Here is a 20,286-nt window from a genome sequence, read left to right on the forward strand (position 1 = left end):
GAGCTACAATAATTTGATTGAAAGTAATACTACCTTAGCTTTTTTAAACTGTTTGTTGTTGTTGCTTTAAACGTTTATTTTAAATTTGATATTTTAACGATTGCCATGTGGGTTTACTGTTTTAATATTGGTCATTTTAATTTCCTATGTTTTTTTCTTAATGCGATTATTTTTTGTCTGCTAATTCTTTATTTCAGACATGTAATCAGTACCTCACAGAACTATGATTTGTATGAATTAAATAAAAAGTTCATGAGATATGTATGACTTTTATTAAACTGAATTACAAACGTTCGTTTGATGGCAGTGTGTGATGTAAAGGAATAAATACAGTTTCATTATAAACACTTACAGCAACTAGTTTACAAAGAATGTCTTTAACTTCAAAAGCTTTTGTTGATCTAAACGTGAGATTGCAAGATGTTTTAAACACATGAATGTTTGTAGACGGAAAAGGACTATCGAAAAGTTCTTCAACTGAATATAATTCTGTACCGCAAATTTCATCTGCGCCTGCGAATTCCATAGCAACAATGCGTTTTTTTTGTGTGAGAAACCACTTATTAGCAAAATTGTTGTTCAAAGTAAAGTTTTCAGATAGTTTAATACAAGCAAATTTAAGTGGATCTGTTTTAAATGCATACATTAACAAAGGATAGGTTTGTTTTGAAACATTGGTAGAAGAATTTGAATAATTTCTTTCACTTATTCTGTTGATAATTTGATGCAAAGGAAGCTTTCCTGATCTAACCATCTTTTTAATGTGGAACAAATGGTTTTCGAACGGGTATGAAGAAATAGTTGATAGAGATCCAAAACGAGTTACTTCATCAACCACGTAAACTAAGTTGTGTGTGTTATTTGTAATTGAATTGAACAATGTATGATAGTTTGAAATGAACTGTTCGAATAACTTTTCAGCAACCTGTAGAAATCTTCCGTAGTAATCATTAGAACAAATAATAACTGCACAGAACAACTTGATGAAATTTTGATAATGATTGTCATCAACAAAGTGCTTAAGGATTGCAACGCCAATATAATGAAGAAATGAAGCACATTCTGATGCTTTCCAATGGGTCAAGCAATCGATGCCACGAACTGCTCTGTGGATTTCAACTGGCAATTTTATTGACAGTAAGATGCCTGTCATTGCTTCAACTACACTACTTGGCCATTTTCTATCATCGGACCCGGTATGGCCATCTTTATACGCTATTAATAATCGCTTCATGATACCTAGATGTAACAGATGCAATGAATCAGAAACAATTACATCTTCGACCATATCAATCGGTAGCTGCAAAAGTGGTGTGGTAACAGGAATTCGTTTGACTTTTCCATTTTCACGAATTTTGTATACTTGATAATGGCCTTCATATTCTTTGTTACGGAATCCTGCGTCGGTGCGTTTCTTTGCTAAAGATTGTGGAAAGATATTAGTACGAAGTAATGGTGAATGTTGGCCAATCGTGCAGCATTTGAGGCATCCATGAATAGAATTGAAGTTGACTGTACCTGTAGATATAAATTCATGTTTTCATATTTCGTTAGTTCAGAAAGTGAACATGATTTATACCTTTTACAAATGCCCTTGCAGGTGAGTCACAAATCATCGCCCGAATGTTCACATTTAATTTTATTCCATTTATATGAATGCCATTTTGCAGTATAGGTACAATTTAAGTGACAAATGGACTCAGGAATTGTTCAATCTTTTTTGGTTTGTTGCGACCGTAAAACATGCCAGCTATCATTGGTTTAACGTCAGGTTTACCATGGATATTAAACAGTATGGGCCAAACTTGATGTGTCCCACTCTTGAATATTGGTAAGCCGTCAATATTCACGTTTATACTAACTGTGCATGATTCCGATAAAGTATAGAAGGTTTGGCGAAGACAAGTTTCTGCGAAGATACAAAATCATAAACATTATTGATAGTCATGACAACCAAAACCTATTCGTGTTTACCGACGCCTTGGTGCCAGTTTTCACCTCCTTCAATGTTGATAATAGTAGGTTTGGTTCTTGGTGTACGAAGCAATCGTCTTGGAGAGTTGGGGAGGGTTCGATCATATTGAGCAAGTTTTTGCATTAAAGGCTTCATTGCATTTTGCGATATATTGAATTCAAAGCTCCAATTTCGAAGAAAAGTACTCAAACTCTTATCCTCATATGTATCGGCTTCTATCCAAACATCGTCCTGAGCTATTCCACGGTTTTCTGCATCCTGCAACTCAGAGTCAGATGCTTCATCAGGACTGTATTCTTCAATACATTCGTTCTGTACATCTAAATCGTCATCAGAACTATGTTCATCGAGATTGAACAGTGCCGGTAGATCCTCTGTATACGATGAGGTAACCTGTTCAGTGCTGCAAAATTTCGACAATACACGGTGATACTCAAAATTCTGCTTTGGTCACTCGTTTGAGCTAACAGTCATCGTCAAGGCAAACCATGTCAATTGTCAGTACCATTTTTGTCAGTGACTAACATGTGCTGATTTGTTTATTAGCTAAATTTGAAATGAAATTAAATGGCTTGAGCAAAACAATTACATGGAGCCATTAAAGTGAATAAGCATCTACGTTCTGAACCGCTTGGATAACAATAATGTGTCTCAGAATGCAAGAAATTACACTTTCTGTTACCAGGTGAATCTTTGTCATTGACGAAAAAATGAATGAGATTTTGACAAAGATTTTTTTGAGGATCAAGTCTATCATTGACTATGTGAAAAATAATTTTGTCAATATCGTGCAAAAGTCTGTCAATGACAATGACAAATCTCAGCACTGAACCTGTTCATCCGAGAAATCTTCCTGAAAACTCGAGGGCACACTTTCGCACACCTTATTGTTTAGATATTCATATTCACACCCAGTTCTTAGTTTTCGGTAATTATTCACTTTACGACGGTAATTTCCACTTTTTAATGTTTTTCTCCATTTTTCAAAAGAATCCATTTTTGTTAACTATGGCTGGAATCGAAAATGTCAAAACCGAAGTGCTCTCAAGGCGAATAATAAGCACTTTACAAACATGTAATGCCGCATTTGTATGCTTGTAAGCCAATATAACATCAGAGTTTACAAGCTCAAAACACTAGCCCTATATCTATCATTAAGACTAGAGAAAAAGTGCTCATATTGAATAATGCTTGTAGGCACTAGTATGTCCATATTATAACTTGCAAGTAATGCAAATGCAACTAAATGGTTCCTGAGCACTAATAATGTCTTATAAAGACCAATTCCTGACTTTGATTTAATGCTTGTGGTTACTTGGGAGCGACTCACGAAGAGCAACTGAATCCGATCAGTAGCGGTGCGGCTTCTTCCTCCTTCTTCGGTGAATGGACGCTCATGTGGGCTGCAGCTCGCTGCTTGCGAGAAGCCTTTTGTACTGGAGAACAATGTTCAACGTCACCCGCCGAAAGCACTGCTGCTGCTGCTGCTGATAATGACGGCCGACCGGAAACCACCACCACTGAATAAGCACCATTCGGCGAGACCGAATGGAATTCGATTTTGAAATCTGTGTTAGGGAAAGCGCTTTTTGCAGGCAATCGGTGATAATTTTGATCACCATTGTAACAGTTGGACATTTGTGTAATTTTCAGTAGTGACCTATTAAAAATTGATAGAGTATTAGAAGATTATTATAAAAATTCCATCCATCCGCTATTGTCAGAGTTCTAAGTGATCAAAACCTGACCACTTTTCGTAACGCGATTGATTGTGGTTTTTTTAAATTGCACCCTCAATATGTTGCCAAAAGACGCAATCCTACGTCAAAAGATCGCTTCCACTCACTAAGGCTAGTATGATTGCATTCCACCAGTATGAGGGAATTCTCCACCAGTTAAATAACACTTTTCTATATGGTCATGATCTCGAGATATTCCACTTGGGAAGCTATACAATTAAATACCATGTGGATCCAACTATTAAATACGATACACTTTTTCTCAGTGAAGCAAAATAAAATGCTGAGCTGCTCGGTGGTACCCATCTCGGCAAAGCAATCTTAGTGTGTAGGCTTTCAAATAATTTCACCTATATATAGATTAGTCATTAGGCTAAAAACGGTGGTCAATTTTCAAAAAAGCGATCGATTGAACTTTCTCAAGCTGTCGATGAAGTATTAAAAGTGATATTTTTTTGTAATAAAATTGTTATTCCAATCCAACTGAGGATTCAGTTTTGACGTAGGACTACGTCTGTGATTTCTATATAAGGGGTACACTTTGTAAAAACCGAAAATGGAACATGTAACAAAATTTGAAAGATTATGAACGTTAAACTCAGCTTCCCCTTGACCAATTCCAATAATGTTATCACCAATCATCAGAAATATTTCCACGCATTTGTTAAATTTGAAATTTTATCAATTTTCCAAATATCACTATTGGAAATTGCACGAATGTGCAACTGTTGCTATGATAATTAAAACTTCCACCGATTGCCTGTGAAAAGCGATTTTCCTAACACAGATTTCAAAGTTGAATTCCATAGGTACTCTTCCTTCGGGTAGCTTGACTAGCGTACACGTTTGGTTCCGCTCAAGAGAGTCCATTTCCTCGCGGACGGCTGCTTCCCACTTGTCCCAATCCGGCCTCTTCTTCATCTCCGCCAGCGAAGTTGGCAAGTTGTCCACGAAGCTCGTAGCTTCAGCATCACTGTCTTCATCGGAATCGCTCCGACTCGAACGAATTGGAAACACATCAGAAACGCACTTCGGTTTCACATCCCCTTCCGAGCTCGTTTTCCTTTCGTCCTCCACGAAGACAACGTCGTGCGCAATGACGATCTTCTTCTGCTTGGAATTCCATACTCGGTACCTGCAGGGAGCGTACCCCACGAATACTCCTCTCCAGGACTTCCGATCGAGCTTCTTCCTACGTTTCTTGGGAATGTGTACGTGAACGTCGGAACCGAATGCACGCAGACCACGAACGTTGGGTCGGCGACCCTTCCAAACTTCGTACGGTGTCTTACCTTGACCTATCGCACTAGCAGGGCTGCGATTCACCAAGGACGCCGCTGTCTGGATCGCAGGACCCCAGAACTGCTTCCCGATACCGCAGTCTTCGAGCATGGAACGAACCTTCTCCACGAGCGTACGGTTCATTCGCTCGCTCACGCCGTTCTGCTCGGGGCTGTAGGAGACGGTGTACTCGATCTTGATCCCCTTCTGCTTGCAGAACTGCCGGAACTCGCGACCGATATACTCGCCGCCATTATCGCAGCGCAACCGAGATATACGCATTTCGAACTTCGCATTCACTAGTGCTACGTACTCGCGGGAGCTATCCATCACTTCGTCCTTGGAGTTTATTAGCGAAACGACCGTAAAACGACTCCAGTCATCCACGAAAGTCACGAACCGTTCACCATCGATGCCCCCGGCGTCACAGGGCCACACACGTCCGAATGGATAAGTTCAAGGACCCGCTTTGATTGCCGCTCCTCACGCACGGAGAACGGTTTACGCGTTTGTTTGCCGACGAGGCACGGTTCGCAATTGAATTCACCACCGGATATCTTCACTTTCGCGCACATCCCGTCGACCATCTCGTTGTCGATTAGCACTTTCAAGTTCTTCGCACTTAAGTGCCCGTAACGTCGATGCCACAGTTCTAGTTCTTTTGGCACACGACCGCACGTGGGCTTTTCACGGTGAAAGTCGATCTCATAAAGTTTACCGCGACGCTCACCAACCATAATCACTTCCGAATCGCTTTCGACGCTCACACGGCGCCATTCGCGAAAACAAATTTCAGTTCGGCAATTTCCATTTTTCGAACGGACAGCAAGTTCGCTCGCGCTTCCGGAATGTATAGAACTTTTTTGAGCGTAATTGGATTCGACTTACCATCCGCCATAGCAAATACATTCACCTCACCGTACTCTTTGGCGACGATGGACTCGCCTTCCTTTGCCACCGAAATGATCATCGGCTCCTTCATCGGCCGAACATCGGACAAACATCCTTTTCACCTTTTCCGAAGTGCGCACTGTTTTTCTTCGGTTGCTTCTTCTTCTCATCGCTCTTCTCCGGGCAGTTGGCGATTTTGTGCCCTTCGCGATTGCAACCAAAACACTTCCACTTTCCACGTGGTTTCTTCTTATTCTTTTTCGCCTTCACGCCGCCAGCACCGCTGAAAGCAGCAGCGTCAACTTTCGAGTCACGGGATCTGCCATCTTCGCCGCTGCGCTTGATCTCCTCATCAAGCGATCTGCACTTGACGAATTCCAATGACAGCTTCTCCTCCGACATTGTCTCCAGGGCGGTGACGACGGTCGCAAAACCTGGCCCTAACGTCAGCAGGAGGTAGCACACCACATCGATGTCCTGCAACTTCGCGCCGGTCGACTTGTAGTCCCGAACAATCCGCTCTAACGTCAGTAAATGGTCCTGCAGACAGCCACCGGTGTGGCGAAGCAGCAGCAGCTTCTTTTGCAAGTGAAGGCGAACTGCAACGATCTTTTGTTGAAAAATTCCTTCCAACGCCAACCACACGACCCTCGGAGACTTTTTTTTTCCTGAATATGCTGCAACATGTTGTCGTTTATCCGTGAAATCAGCAGCGATCCTTTTTCGCCCGTTTTTCGGCTGCTTTGGCTTTCGCCTCCCGGATGGCAGCAGAATCCTCTTCCCTCACCTTCAGTTCCTCGACCTCATCCGCTTCCTGTTCGATGCACTCCTGAAGCTCTTGCTCCTGCAGGAGAACCTGCATCCGAAACTTTCACAGCAGATAATTCTACCCGTCGAACTGAGGGACTCGAGCGTTTTCAGCCTCGCGGTTCTTTTTTCGCACCTATTTACTTTTTCCGACACTCGCGATCACTGGGTCCATAACCTCATAACGCCTTGTTCAAACGCTGGCCAGACTGAGAAGTTATAACATGTTATAACGGTTGTCAAATAATTGCAACACAGAAACCAACATCAAGATAGCGCAATAACATGTTATAACCATAGAGGTAACTCTAAAACGCTGGCCAGACTGAGCAGTTATAACATGTTATAACGGTTGTCAAATAATTGCAACACAGAAACCAACATCAAGATAGCGCTATAACATGTTATAACTCTGTAGTCTGAACGTACTATAAGACCACTGGGTCCCGAAGAAAATCATTATTATTTTTGGCTCACTCAGTACCAGAACAACGGTCCCAAGCAGTCCCAAGCTATTTCACTCACCCCTGCATGTTCTGCATGAATCCACACACCCCTGATGTTATCTGTCAAACTTTCATAGCGAATCAAAGCAAACATAGTGTAGTAATAGAATTTCAACTAGAATAGGGTACGTTAATCGTTTGCTTGGGACCAATAGGCTACTAAAGTGGTGAGCCAATTTAAAATCGTTAGTTTCGTATTGATTGTTGTTATAACTCTGTAGTCTGAACGTACTATAAGATTCAGGTTGGCAGTTATATGTATTATGATAATACAAAGGAAATAACTTCAGGTTTATTTAGAACGAAATGTAACGTGTGAAATGTAACTGTACTTTTCTTGAAGAACGGGTGAAAAAGGGCGCGCTCTCTGCATGCGCTCGCATCTCGATGACAGATCGACGGCAGGGGGTTCGGCATGGTTCGGCCACTTTAACCGAAACAAGAAGGTTCGGATATTGCCAATCCTAACACGTTATACTAAAGAGTATAAACAGAGAAAACCCCACTCAAATTCCTATTCTTACACAAAACACAAGCTCCTGCTGCAGTTAACAAATAAGATTTATTATTTGATCACTTAGTCCTACGTCACCATAGAGATTGCTGACGTACACTACGTCACGTTTACGTATACGCAAAAAAATTTCATCAGGGAAAAAAAAACTTCATAGCGGAAAATTTTCCTGATGAAAACAAATCACTGACACAATCACACTTTAGCAATCTCTATTGCGTACAACCATAGAGGTAACTCTAAGACCAGAAGGTCCCGAAGAAATGTGCTCAACTTTTTGGCTCAGCTCTGGTACTCTCTTCGGTCCCAAGACAATCGATTCACCCCTCGAAACATAGGAAAAACCAATAACCCCTCATTTTATCTGTCAAACTTTCATAGCGAATCAAAACAAACATTGCGTAGTACTAGAATTTCGACTAGAATGGGGTCCGTTAATCGTTTGCTTGGGACCAATAGGCTAGTCAAGCAGTGTGCCAATTTAAAATCGTTAGTTTCGTATTGATTGTTGGTACAACCCCATAGGGCTGTCCCTTGTAGTTTTTATGTTGTCACCTCATAAATGCAGGGGTGCGATGTGGATGTCAAATACGAACAATCGTTGCCTACCTTGTATAACTGGTTCCAAACGTAAACAAGCCATAAGAAACGTACATGGTTTGTTTACGTTTGAAACCAATTTTATACAAGAATGATCAGTAGGCTGATTTGACAGCACGCCGCCCCGAGCGTTGCCAGATTGTTTTAAAGCTTATCGGTATCAAAGGTATTAAAAAATCGGTATTTATCGGTATTTACAATTTAATTAACTATATATTTTTGCCGTTTTTAAAAGCGAAAATTTTAACGATGGTGACGACTGGGACTTGAGGGGAATGGCTATGGTTTCACGGCTTTCTCAGTCTTCAAACAGTCTTATTTTTTTTAATTTAATTTTTAAAATTATCGGTTTCCTCAAGTATACTCCTCAAGTGATCAAAATTGAGAGAAAATAGTTTTTTTTTCAATAAAATATCATTAAATGAAACCAAAATATGGAAAATCAGCCACAATAACGACTAAACTATTGACAATTACGACAAACAATATTTTCACTTGAAAAAGGCCACAACCCTTGGCCGAAATGTCCAGCAGATTACATCGTAGTTGTTGCAGTTTTTAAGACTGAGAGAGCCGTTAATCAAAGCAAAATTTTAGCTTTTTACAATAATCGGAAAATTCCGGAAGAAAACTCCGGGAATGTTTGAATTAGCTTCTGAACGAAACCAAACAAACATCCAAAGAAAGACAAAATAAGCTCTCCTGAATGAAGGTCGATGAAAGTTCTAAGACAAGTTAGAAAAACATCCGGGAAACTGCCAAGACACGAATTGATAAACTTGTGGCAAATAATTAATTTCCAGGGAAAGCCAGAAGAAGCTCGGAAAAATCTTCCAGTAGAAGTCGAACAAACCTTTGGCTTTATGGTCAAACTTCCACAAGAAGGCGAATGAAATTTCTGGGAGAATTAATTGAACTTCCTGGAGAAGACAAAAAAAACTTCCTACGGTAGATTGGAAGAAACATCTGAAGAAAGTCGGAAGCAACTCACGGAACAGTCGAAAGAAACAAGGACATAATTCCGGAAGCAATAGATTCCTGGGAGATGTTCTAATGATCCAGAAAATTTTCCTGATATTCATAAAACATCCCTGAAGACTCCGCAATTTCCCTGAAGTTTTCGGTACATTCCTAAAATGTACTTGGGAATATTCCATAATTCCTCGAAAATCCTTAAAGTTCTTTTATTTTTCCTGAAATTAGGGCTGTTTTGGAGTTCTTTGGTCATCCTCGAAGCGCTCGGAATTTCCGATTATAATAAAACTACAGGAATATCTTTAATCATCTTTGAAGGTCTCTGGACTTTCTTGAAGATAACGAATTTTTTAAGTGCTCTCACAATTTTCTTGAATTTATTGTAACATCAGCATTGAAGTTCTCTGATCTTCCCGATTTTTTTCAATTTTTAAAATTATCGACACTGCCATATAAAGCAAAGAACTTCCCAAACAATGTTCTAATGTTCACGTAACTTCCATTACGTTTCCTAAATTTGCATGAGCTCCTCAGGACATTGCTGAAGTTTAACAGAAGTGAAACTATCTTTTATTTATCGAAACTTACACAAAAATATGGACTTATCTGAAGCTTCAGAACTTCTTAAGTGTGCCTACACCTAGTGTGGATCCTCAATAAAAATCTGATAGCATCCTTGAAGTTCCGGGAAAGTTGAAAAAACTAGCGGGAGAAGACGAAAGAATGATTCGAGCGAAGGGTGAAGAAGCTTCCAGGGTAAGGTGGAAGAAAACTACTGCACGAAACGAAAATCAATTATTTAATTCATGTCCCAAGTAACCAAAAGTTCCGCATTCAACGATTAAAATCACTTTCAAGTTCCGTAAAGTTCAAATAAAGTTCCGACCGAACCTTCAAGTTCCATAAAGTTCAAATAAAGTTCCGACAGAACTTTCAAGTTCCATAAAGTTCAAATAAAGTTCCAACCGAACCATCAAGTTCCATAAAGTTCAAATAAAGTTCCGACCGAACTTTCAAGTTCCATAAAGTTCACATATAGTTCCAACAGAACTTTCAAGTTCCATAAAGTTCAAATAAAGTTCCGACAGAAGTTCCATAAAGTTCAAATAAAGTTCCGACAGAACTTTCAAGTTCCATAAAGTTCAAATAAAGTTCCGACAGAACTTTCAAGTTCCATAAAGTTCAAATAAAGTTCCGACCGAACCTTCAAGTTCCATAAAGTTCAAACAAAGTTCCGACAGAACTTTCAAGTTCCATGAAGTTCAAATAAAGTTCCGACAGAACTTTCAAGCCACATGAAGCAATCCGCACAAGTCTTTATTAGTAACAAAATTTAATGTACGTAAATATTAAATGATCAGTGGCCCGAATAAATCATAATTCTTATATTTATGCAGTGCATCAACATTCTGTTAAAACATAAGAAAAATTAAAAAGTAATTTCCTGGATTCGAACCCGTGTATTCGGCATGCGATCTACTAACGCTAACCACTGCGCCACAAATGTGTTGGAATACCATGCGGGCAAATACCAATTTCAAATTCATCAAGGTATTGTGTTTCGTATGCAAGTCAGTCAGCTGGCACTGAAAACTCCAACAGTAGGCGAGACAACAGCTCGCTTTAATATATTTCAGATGACGCAGCGGTTCGTGCTGGGGCTCTCACGCAGAAGGACTGGGTTTAATTCTTCAAACAGCTCCAAAACTACTAATGCTGATAAATCAATACATATAAATACTTGCCTTTAGAAATAACTTTCATAAAAGTGCGAACTAAACATAGAATTGGTGTAGAGGGCAAAAACCTTTTTTAATTTATTTTCTAAAAGTTCCGTTCAAGTTCCGCCAGAAGCTGCTTAGAAATCTCTTCAATTATGATACCGGAACTTTCAAGTTCTTATAACGACTTAAAAATGAGGCTGCTTAGAATTCTAAAGACCATCACTAACTAAGCTGCTTAAGCCACAAATTGCCTTTTATCAGAACTTTTGGTTACTTGGGGTGTTTCACTTATACATTTTTGCCAAAGCATCAGCCTTATACATTCCATAAGACAAACCACATAGGTCCTATTAGAATGCATAAAAGGTATGTGTGACCGCTTATACATTTCATTTGACACATGATCTTTATTAACTTTTTGCAAGGCGTCTGCTTATTAGTTGACTTATACATTTTATGAATAATCAGCAATGGAAATTTGCCAAAAGGTATAAGGAGATTTCTATCCGTGTGGGAAAGTTGGATGAAACTTCAGGAAGTCAATGTTTAAAATCTCGACTCCCTAGGAATTACCAGAAAGAGCCATCGACTATTTCTCGATTGATGAGTAGCCAAAAACAATGAGGAAATGCAAACATTAGTCGAAAGAGTTTCAATCATAAGGCATCTTTAGAGATGATTGTTTAGAATTTTGAAAGCTCAAAAAATATGAGGTATTCAAAAAGATACAAGTCTCTCACAAAAAAATTCTCCGAGCGCAAACAGGCAATAATAATTTTGATGATTAAAAAAACGGTATAAATCGGTATAAAATCATAAAAATCGGTATTCTGAGGAACCTTATCTGTATATCGGTATCTAGTTTGGAAATCGGTATAAATACCGATAAATCGGTATATCTGGCAACGCTGCGCCCCCCTCCAGCATAAATCAGCTTCATTTGGATAGTAGTAGCACCACAAACGAAGTGACAGACGGATCGGCTCGAAAACTTTGGTGACTAACCTGCTATTGCAATTTTTCAGTGTACCACATGGCAACACCACTACTACTGGATTGTACCACATGGCAACACTACTACTAGATTGAACTATCATTTTCACCAAATGTACTAGAATGTTTTGGTTCTATCTCTTTCACTCTACTCAAAACCGAAATGCATAAAAAAATGACAAAATGATACGCACTCTTTGCACACTGTCAAAGAATCATTGTACACGAAATCAACTTTGTTCAAATCAAAACAAAAAAACTAACCCATCTGGTGGATAATGGCACAAGCTTCCAAGAAAATTCTGCTACAGTGAACCACATTATTTAAATGGATTTTTTCGCCAGTTAGTCGTCTGTCACTTCGTTTGTGGTAGCACTATGTCAAGTTGTCTTTAATTTCATACCATTTAGGCACAGAACAGAACTAGAAGTACAAACAAATCGGTGAATCAAAAAATGGTAGGTTTTTCTGATCAACAAGCCATGCGTTGTGGTAGCGTTCCACACGGGCTTTCTATGCGCACTTACACCAACAATCAATACGAAACTAACGATTTTAAATTGGGTCACTACTTGACTAGCCTATTGGTCCCAAGCAAATCGATTAACGTAACCCATTCTTGTATAAATTCCAGTACTACACTATGTTTGTTTTGATTCGCTATGAAAGTTTGACAGATAAAATGAGGGGTTCGTGGATTTTTCTATGTTTCGAGGGGTGCATCGATTAGCTTGGGACCGAAGATAGTACCAGAGCTGAGCCAAAAAGTTGAGCTCGTTTCTTCGGGACCTTCTGGTCTTAGAGTTACCTCTATGCTTACACTATCTTAGCATGCTGCCTATATTAACTGCAGGCAGAAGACTTCTACTGCTAGATGCGCTACCCAACAAACAATTGAGAGCTCTTATAAAACACCTGAGTTGATCAAACGTTGAATAATAGCTTCCAGAGTTGAACAAGAATGTAGTTGTATTTCCATTTGGTTAAAAGCTTCAAAAGCTGCTTGGAGCACTCTTAAATGATTGTTTACGTTCGACCAACCACCAACCACAATTTTGTTGCTAAAAATAGCACAAGTGATAGGCACGTTTATATGACCATAAGGCAATTATCATTCGACTGCAAGAGAAGTCACTCAAGATGAGCTTCATAAATTTCTCTCATATGATCAAAATATGTATTCAAGAATAGAGCAGATGGAAACAGAAGCGGCTGGCAATCCGGGATCATGAGTTCGAATATTGTTTCGAGAAACCCTCGGTGGAGTAGAGGTAAATTATATATAGGTGTTATTAATAAATGCTAACATTAATTTAAGACATATATATCATATAATCAAAGATAACATTTCTAGATAAATTCTCTCAATTAATGATTAGAGAGATTAATTGGAAGAATATCAATCAAAGATTAAACAGATGCTTGTTACTACTTCCTCCATGATCACAGAATGTGAATTATGGCATAATTACATATTTTTTCAATGTGCACAAATAAATTAAATTAATAAAAACTGTACAAGCAATTATTTTGGCGTACCACAACAATTGTTAAATTAATTTTAATCTGTGAATATTGTGAGTACTTACACAACGGTTATTAAGGAGTCATTAAAAAGTGCTATAAACGCTTTTCACCGCTTGCTGTATAGTGATTATTTAGGAGTCATAAAAGAGTGTAACAAACGCCTCTCAGGTTCAATCTCTACTAAATTTCAAAGCAGCTGTCAGGAAGTGTCTACAAACGTTGTATAAGAGCTTTCACCAAAACAATAAAGCTTGACAAATATGTATCTATAAACGTTGTATAAAAGTTGCTTCTACTCCTATACCGCGGATACATATAATGCTGTAGTTGAACAGGTTCTCCAAACCAGTGTAAACAAGAGTTTTACAGAAGTTGTAATAAACAAATTGTACAGTTATTATTCAGCATGCAGTTGAATAAAATCACAATGGAAGCGTTTCTTCAACAAGAAATTGATTTTGGGTAAACGTTTTACTGAATACGTTAGACAACACCTTTGTGTTGCAGTTGTAAAGGTTCTCCAAACCAGTGTCAACAAGGGTTTTATAAAAGTTGTGGTGAACACACAGTGCAATTATTCAACATGCAGCTGAACAAAATCAAAACGAAAGCGTTTCTTCAACTGGAAATTGTTACTTGGGTAGTGTTTGTCAATGAAAAGTGGAGCAACTTTCTGATCCAAAGTTCCATTTCTGTTCTGTGATTTAAGCCTCAAGTAAGTGAATTTTGACAACATTGTTTGTAAGTGCAAAATATCATCATAACATCTAATGGTTTCATAATTCCGAAAAACATGTTTTATAAAGAGCTTTGAGTGGGTTCATGTTTTATAGTAAACGACCGACCGCAAGCCTGATGGCAAGTGCATTGTAGTAATAGAAATTCTTCCGAGACGTAGTTTGGGCGCGGTAGTTAGTATTTGGATCTTCCGAAATCCGTTTCCGGGGACCACTTTTATCTCTGAGAGGGACCAGCTTTAGTTAAATTTTAACTATCGCAATACGGTTTTAAATAAAATTGTGTTCGTGAGGGAAAGAGCTTCGTTTTCAGAGTGCGACGATATTTTTTATCGATTTCATAGACATTCATCTCAATTTAAAGTTTTAATTTTTGACAAAAAATCTATTAGATGACAGCACAGGTTCAAAGCAACAATCAATACGAAACTAACGATTTGAAATTGGCTCTCTACTTGACTAGCATATTGGTCTCAAGCAAACGATTAACGTACCCCATTCTAGTCAAAATTCTATTACTACGCAATGTTTGTTTTGATTCGCTATGAAAGTTTGACAGATAAAATGAGGGGTTATTGGATTTTCCTATGTTTCGAGGGGTGCATCGATTAGCTTGGGACTTGGGACCGAAGAGAGTACCAGAGCTGAGCCAAAATGTTGAGCACGTTATTTCGGGACCTTCTAGTCATAGAGTTACCTCTATGTTCAAAGTACCTCCAGAGACGTTAAGATGGTGATTTTTGCAAATGTAATCGCACTTATTTAAAATAGTTCAAGATCTCTATAATTTATTAAATTTGGAATTCGATTCCATTTGTAATGCAGATTACGAATATATGGGCTATGAACCTAAAGAACCCAATTGACCAAACCTTTGAAAACAGTATGCCCAACCGGTGGAAACTAACAATTTTTAATTGGCTCACTACTTGAATAGCCTATTGGTCCCAAGCAAATCGATTAACGTACCCCATTCTAGTCAAGGTTCTAGTACTACACTATGTTTGTTTTGATTCGCTATGAAAGTTTGACAGATAAAATGAGGGGTTCGTGGATTTTCCTATGTTTCGAGGGGTGCATCGATTAGCTTGGGAACGAAGAGAGTACCGGAGCTGAGCCAAAAAGTTGAGCACGTTTCTTCAGGACCTTCTAGTCCTAGAGTTACCTCTATGGTATGCCCATATATAAGATTGTAACCCATAGCTTGAGACAAACATTGCTCTTAAGCTGCATTATGTACCCCAAAATCTGATGTAGAGATTCAATCCACAATGCGAGTGAGGTGTTCTTCGCCCTTCGCAGCTCATTAATGGTTATTATTTTTACTAAACACGTACACCGCTTAATCGGTAAATTCAATATTTTGCTTCCATCACCCACCTGGCTTCCGACGAGGAGTTTGTAAAGCACTTTTCGTGTCCTTGTTTGAAACAACCATGCCTTGCGTCAACAGAGCAGGGGTGTTTTCCATCGCTGGAAACGTGATTCTAGTGAAAACATATGGAAATGTGCGTGTGTGTCATATGCCGTGCTGCGGGCCCAAAGCGGATGATATGACGCGGTGATGATGATTTCTGAAAAACCAGGCAGGCAAAATTGTATCATATCCATTTTCAGTGTTTTAATGACACACAGAGAAGCACCGATTTCGAGCGGCCCCCATTCCTCTTTTTGGACGGCCGTTTGTGAAAACAAAGTAGGCTACCGATGCGAAACGCGGCTTGCTGTGATTTCGCGGTTTCGCAGTAGGCATTTCCCCAAAGAGGACGCGTTCATAAAACTGTCATACATTTTTGTTAATAAATTTTCAATTTTATAATTAAACCTAGATTAAATGCAACAGATAAAAACGATAATGTTCCGTCCGAAAAATTAATTGCACATTAATTACCCCTCTCGCTCTGGGCGTTGTGCAGGTTTGGAAGGGGCGGATTGGCTCCAAGGGATACTGGAAAATCGCGCTTTTTGTACTGGACCGAAGATGTAAATTTTACGGCAAGAGCGATTTGTACCGGGATTATAATGGAAATGTGTAGTACGATCTCCCTTGATTCGACGAGCTAGCGGGCGAGCAAAACCGTTGCTAACTGCGGCAGCGTCCCACGAGATATGGACCCAGATATTTGCGAAGAAGGGTTTGTTGGGCTGTTTACGTGAAATTTATACGCGGGATGGCGTTAGAATTTTAATTACTGTGGGCTTTGATCATCGTGCTAGATTGTACGTGAAATTCGCATGTTTAGTAGTTGGGTTATTGTATGGTTTCATTACAATGATTACAGTATGTTGGTGTAGGTTTGAAAATGATCTGGCACTGTTTGATTTGTGAATACAAAAAAAAAGACCAACTGTCATTTGCAAACAAATTTTCCTCTACTTATTTGGGTAATAATCAAGTCGCTCTAACAGCATCATGCTTTTCCGTGTATTCCATCTGTCAAAATCGGTGGTTGATTAGTACATGTTTTGATTTTGTTTAATATATTTTTATCAAAACCATGTATAATTGAACTCTTTCCAAACCATATCCGAATTGAACCGTTCAGCAAATTGTAAAATTTTCCCAATCGTCCTGCAACCATTCGAAAGTCAATTGAAAAAATAAAACTTTTCCAACACACAAAACCCCGTAATCGATCATGTTTACTCCGAAGCAAACATCTGAGTTCTCGCCTTCCGGAAGTTGAAAAGAAAATCTACACCCATTTCCGGTCCGTCAGCTTCTGGAAAACTTGCAAACATACAACATGCCCCATAAGGGAAAGGGACTCCATATGGCCAAAATCTACTCCCACTTCCATCCTCCTCGGGGTGAGCTCAGGCCACTTCTCAGGAAGCTACCCGTCTGGAACGAAGTTTTCCTTGAGCAAACAAATAAATTTAATATCGATATGATTCTATTTTCTTTCGAACAAAAACCCCTCAGCTCAGCTGCCAAAGATCCCGGTGAAAGTTTGCCCGGTTTTCTTTTGTTCCGACGACGAGGGTTGAAAGTCGGTTTAGATCCCGAAGCGGGGGGGAAGGAGAAAGGATCCCTTACACAAGTCATAAATCGTTGGTGATTGTATCATATCTTGATTAGATTTCTGTTTCCGGCCCGAGGCAACGACGGCTATGGTTTGTTTTTCCGCTACAAGTTGTAATGACTCTCTTTTTCTCACACAATGAGCTGTTTTGGGGCGAACGATGGAGGGATAATCACACTTTTAGCCTCCCTCAAACATGGCAGGCAAGATGATGATGCTGGTGGAAGACTCTTCAATAAGTTTTTTTTTTCTGTTCGCTCTATCAGACCGTTGAGTGTAATTACGATGATGACTGGCGGCAAATATTTGCTGATTGTGCGGTGGAAATAATCATAATGGCCCTTATTGAGTTTTCTTCTGCGGGGAAAAGATGTTCGGGATTATGGATGGCTTTGGTTGGATTTGTTGGTTTGACGCAGAAACAGCCTACTTTTCTCACGCTTCAAACTGTCGAAAAACGTCCGTTCCGGCACATAAAAACTCCACGTACACATTCAAGTGAATCGTTCCACATTATCAAAAATTCATTCAACCCCGTCTCGGCAGTATCGTCTCTTCCCGCAGCCAAACTGACAGATCAATTAACTTTTGCGACATCATTGTTCCATCTTACCAACCTAGTAGGCATCTTCTGCTGCTCGGCTGTCTAAATTTCTTACAAACATATTTCCCGCCTACCGCCTACCGTTCCCCGTTTCCGCGGCACTTTTGTTTTCGGGGAAGAAAAGTTTTCCGCATCACCCTGATTTAGCCATAGTCCCCACGCCATGTACATAATACTAATGTGTATAATTGTATTCTCATTTGGAGAGCAGCAGTTTTCCACCACTTGTGCTTGCCAAGCGCAAAATTCACTTCAGCGTGATCCATGAACCGTCTACGGCGCTAAATATTATCGTCGTCAACCTTCTGTTTGGGGAAGAGCGTTAGGAATCATGGCGGCAGGCTGGTGGGAGGCACTGTTCTGACATATTTTGGAAGAATAGGGTTGGTTTGGTGGATTGCTGCCAAGTTGAGTTTCATGAGCAGTGCTGTTAATTTTCATATCATTCGATTGAAGATGAACCAATACAATCATTCAATCAATTCTGTGAAAACGAATTCTCACATGACCATAATTTGAAGAGCCCCTTTCTCATTCGAAGCTCATCGTCGCTGTCAATTTAGTCACTCACTATCATTAAATATTGATATACGACAGTGGAGTATGGAAGAAACCCAGCAAAATGGTCCCGACCCGATGTCGGATCAATGTAAGGCAAATTGAAGGTCGATGTCGTGTTATTTTCGCTTCAATTTTGGCTTTATGTCTGGTCAATGTCGGGTTAAAATCGGTTTGGGGTTTGGTAGAAGTCAGGTTGGTGTCGGGTTGGCTTAGCTTTTTCGCCGGAATGTTGACCAGAGCTCCGTTTATGTGTAGGTTGCACTCTATTGAATGATATCAAGCGTTTCTCAAATAGTCCATGTGCGCGAGTATTGATGTTCCGAAAGTGAGGATAACAATAATAAACCAACATTTTTGGCTGGAGCGAAAGTGAGGATAACAAAGTTCGCGCTTGAAAATAGGATTACGCAAGTGTGCGTGTTATAAACGTCAGAAAGCTTAATGAGAATGATCCATTCCTTCGTCAAATGACTAAGCAACTGATATCACCCATTCGAAGTAGAGAAACTGTAGATTCCATAGATAAGCGGAGTCAAAGTAAAATGTAGCCAAACGAACTGTCAGTAAGTGCAGCCAAACGAGCATGACGTTATTATGGTATTTTTTTCGGGGAAGTATTGTAATATTATGAGCACAAAACGCTTTCCCCACTCCACATTTCGATTTATTTCGCGGAAAACGGAATTAGGGAACTACTCCTCGATTCATCGTTGCAAAGATTTGACTTGCTCTTCATTTTGAACTTTGGCGCATTAAAAAAAATAACAAAACAAAACAAAACAAAACTGCAAACCGAAGCGCTCTATGATAGCATGCACATTTTTCACGTTTGCCAGTAATATCATTTTTTTGTGGTTGCCAAAAAAAAAACTTTTTGTGCCTCCGCTTATCTATGGAATCTATAGTTTTACTCATTTAATGGGTAGTCCCAGTCTCCCTCGAAAATGCTTACTTGTTAGTCATTATTGGGTATTTTGCGGTTAGCTTGCACACTCCACAATCCCAACACTGCCGGTAATCGCAAGTCAGTCCCATCTGCATTTTAATCAATTTTGAGTTGGCATCATTATTCAGTTTATCTTTCTATGTTTTTTGAGATGTGCTATTGAAAAAAGGTGGTTTGTTCAAGAAAAATGAAAAACAATACCAAGTCAAATTGTCCCACACCGAAAAGTAACCGCAAGTCAGTCCCATTAGAAAAAAATATGCTAGAAATGTTAGACAACACATCGCATCATGAGATTTGTCTCAAGACAGATCCCAAGTGACCAAAAGTTCCGCATTCAACGATTAAAATTACTTCCAAGTTCCGTAAAGTTCAAATAAAGTTCCGACAGAACTTTCAAGTTCCATAAAGTTCAAATAAAGTTCCGACAGAACTTTCAAGTTCCATAAAGTTCAAATAAAGTTCTGACAGAACTTTCAAGCCACATGAAGCAATCCGCACAAATCTTTATTAGTAAGAAAATTTAATGTACGTAATTATGAAATGATCAGTGGCCCGAATAAATCATAATTCTTATATTTATGCAGTGCATCAACATTCTATCCAAACATAAAAAAAAATAAAAAGTAATTTCCTGGATTCGAACCCGTGTTTTCGGCATGCGATCTACGAACGCTAACCACTGCGCCACAAATGTGTTGGAATACCATGCGGGCAAACACCAATTTAAAATTCATCAAGGTGTTGTGCTTCGTATTCAAGTCAGTTAGCTGGACTGAAAACTCCAACAGTAGGCGGGACAACAGCTCACTTTATTATATCTCAGATGACGCAGCGGTTCGTGCTGGAACTCACTCGCAGAAGGACTGGGTTTTAATT

The 20,286-nt window shown here is 39.3% G+C and overlaps 1 pseudogene; it reads right to left on the reverse strand.

Annotated features, from left to right (window-relative positions):
* Positions 1-383: 383 nt before the first annotated feature.
* On the reverse strand, positions 384-5,325 carry LOC135705542 (uncharacterized; annotated as a pseudogene).
* Between the last annotated feature and the right edge of the window lie 14,961 nt (positions 5,326-20,286).

Source organism: Ochlerotatus camptorhynchus, unplaced genomic scaffold, assembly GCF_037179485.1.
Source record: "Ochlerotatus camptorhynchus isolate MF236.1 unplaced genomic scaffold, CSIRO-AGI_Acam_v1.1 ptg000268l, whole genome shotgun sequence".
Taxonomy (NCBI): Eukaryota; Metazoa; Arthropoda; class Insecta; order Diptera; family Culicidae; genus Ochlerotatus; species Ochlerotatus camptorhynchus.